We start from the raw sequence: 2,868 nt of genomic DNA, 5'->3' as shown, positions 1-2,868 counted from the left end.
AGAGTGAAAATTGCTCATTTGCACTAGCTGAAGAGGAGGATTTGTTGCTCTGGACAAGGACACGTGCAAATAGATGGTGAACATTCCAATGGCGGATCACCTTGGGGAACGTGTACGCACATTCAGACGATCGGATGACGCAGGGGCAGCGATATGTATCTCGAAAACCCATGTGTTGAATTTCATGAATTTGACACGTTTGCGGGACATTGCGGGGCCCACAGGGGATGCAAAAGATGACTTCTGCGCTTGTGTCATCTAATCCTGCGCTTGTGTTGGGAGTTCTATGCTTGTGTAGGAAGACACAAGCGCAGGTCACCTGACACAAGCGCAGGTTACAAGACACAGGCGCAAGTGTGCATAAATGACTCAATTTTAACTCAAAACTGCATGCAAATGACCTGACAAGGGGGGAGAAGGGTAGAATAGGTCAATGTAGATGAAAAACACCCTGATTGGACATGAAAATTAGGAAATGCAACCCGTAGGAGCAAACCCAAAAATTGACAAAATGATGCCCCGATTGTGATGCAGAGTCGACAGTATCCGTTGATCACGCGGGAGAATCGACCAGACTGCTTCATGCTACGACATAGACTCAAGAGCACAGAGAGAGACACATTAGCAGGACTGGGGATATATTACATCACATACACGCCCGAGATTAGGGCAAAAACAGGATTGCTTACCGCATTGGCAGAGCGATGGCATTCAGAGACTTCCTCATTCCATTTGGCGACGGGAGAGGCGACGGTGACTCTAAAGGATGTATGGTGCATCCTCCGCATTCCGATACATGGGGAGATGATAGAGTATGACCCAGTGACAGGTAGAGACGCGTTATGTAGGCTGTTTGAGTGCGACACAGATGATCTAGACATTGTCGAGAGGGAGATCGGCTGGGAGAGCATGGCTGCTGAGTATGACCGACGATATGTGGTGATAGCAGTTGTGATAGCATGTCTTTTAGCAGGTGACAGACGAGGACATGGATTCCCTATTGGATGGGGAAGAGTGCTAGAGCGGATGGCAACAGAGGGGACAGTGTACGCATGGGGACCATGTGTACTGGCTATGCTATATTTTCAGCTACATCAGATAGCGTATCAGGGAGTTCAAACTCTGAGCTGTGGAGTTACATTGCTTCAGGTATGGGCATTCGAGCACATAGCCATATGTCAACCGATTACAGATAGACAGGTGATACCACACCGACCATATGTGTATAGCTATGGTGGAGCACTGAGACAGGGTCCGTTTGGATATATATTGTACTGGCGACATGAGCTGGACAGACTGACAGAGTTCATATGGAGGCCATATCGAGATTGCCCCGGATGGTCAGATGATCATGAGGAGTTACCATATTGCAGACAGGAGGGGTACTTGATTGGGCGACCAGTGAACCGCCAGAGAGTGATTGAGATGTACCTGCTAGAGAGGGTCAGATGACAGTTTGGAGAGACGCAGGATGTACCTAGGAGGATGGCATGCTTTGCCCGATCTCACAGAGAGACGAGTCAGTGGGGGAGTATGATTCAGCCACACATAGCATATGCTGGCTTTGCACAGCTACAGCAGAGACAGTGGGATTGGTGGTCAGATGTGGTAGATGCTGGGACGACAGAGGAGTATGAGACATGGTTTGCACGACGATGGCCAGTGCCTTTGACTGATCCTGATATTCCAGTACCGAGGAGACAGGAGGACTTCCCACTCACAGGAGAGGAGGGAGAGGATGAGGATGAGGAGGATGACGAGAGTGATGAGGATGACGGAGACGGAGATGATGATGGGGAGGAGGATGATGATGAGGGTGATGATGAGGGTGATGAGGATGATGGAGACGGAGATGATGATGGAGATGATGGTGGTGAGGACGATGATGAGCCAGACTCAGCAGATCAGGAGACATTGCAGGATATTCCTCTAGAGCCAGGGACAGCTAGGACAGAGGAGGTGGAGATGTGCAGGGCTACCATAGCGAGTCAGCAGGACTATATTGTGACATTGGAGAGACAGCATGAGCAGTTCAGAGCGGAGATAGCCAGACTCACAGAGGCTCGAGATACAACCATAGCTCAGGCATAGCGAGAGGGACAGAGAGTCACTGAGTTCATTGGGTTGATTAGGGATGCCAGTGCATGGGAGATGGCACAGATGCTGGTAGAGACCGACGAGGAGAGACTATATTGGAGGACACTATATGAGAGTGCAGTTCCACTGGAGCGGAGAGCACCTTCGTATCGGGCACGATCGAGGACAGAGAGTAGGTCACGCTCTTAGAGGTCATTGAGCAACATGGGGGTGAGTGGACCTATGAGACCACCACAGCCAGGACCAGGAGGGACATCATCTGCGAGACATGGCAGGGATGAGGAGGATAGAGGGAGCACCCAGTGACAGAGGCATGTACTCCTTATGACAGATAATGAACATTATGTAGTTTGACATTTTGTAGTCAGCCTGCGGGCCATACTTAGGACAGACAGTCTAATGTTGTACTCCGATATTATTAGGATATGTGATATGATATGCATCGATATGATGGGATGCAATGTGTTATGATTTGTATTATTTTCGATGGATGGATGACTTATGCACTTGTTTATGAACATGTATGGATGCATTTTTTATGTATTTTTGATGCATTTATGAAATGAAGTGGATAAAATGCTTGATGTAATATGTGATGTGATGTTTGATGCAAATGTACTAACCAAATGGATGCAGGATGCAATATGTATGTTTGGATATCGGAGCACTAGACCGAACTGACTATCCGAACTGATGGAAGAAGTGTTAGTAAGAAGAAAATGAGACAAAGGACAATTGAAGAAAAACTTGCTTTCAGTAATGCACTTTGTA

This window comes from Cryptomeria japonica, chromosome 1 (genome assembly GCF_030272615.1).
Source record: "Cryptomeria japonica chromosome 1, Sugi_1.0, whole genome shotgun sequence".
In the NCBI taxonomy this organism is placed as follows: domain Eukaryota; kingdom Viridiplantae; phylum Streptophyta; class Pinopsida; order Cupressales; family Cupressaceae; genus Cryptomeria; species Cryptomeria japonica.
Note: the sequence above shows the minus strand (reverse complement) of the source record.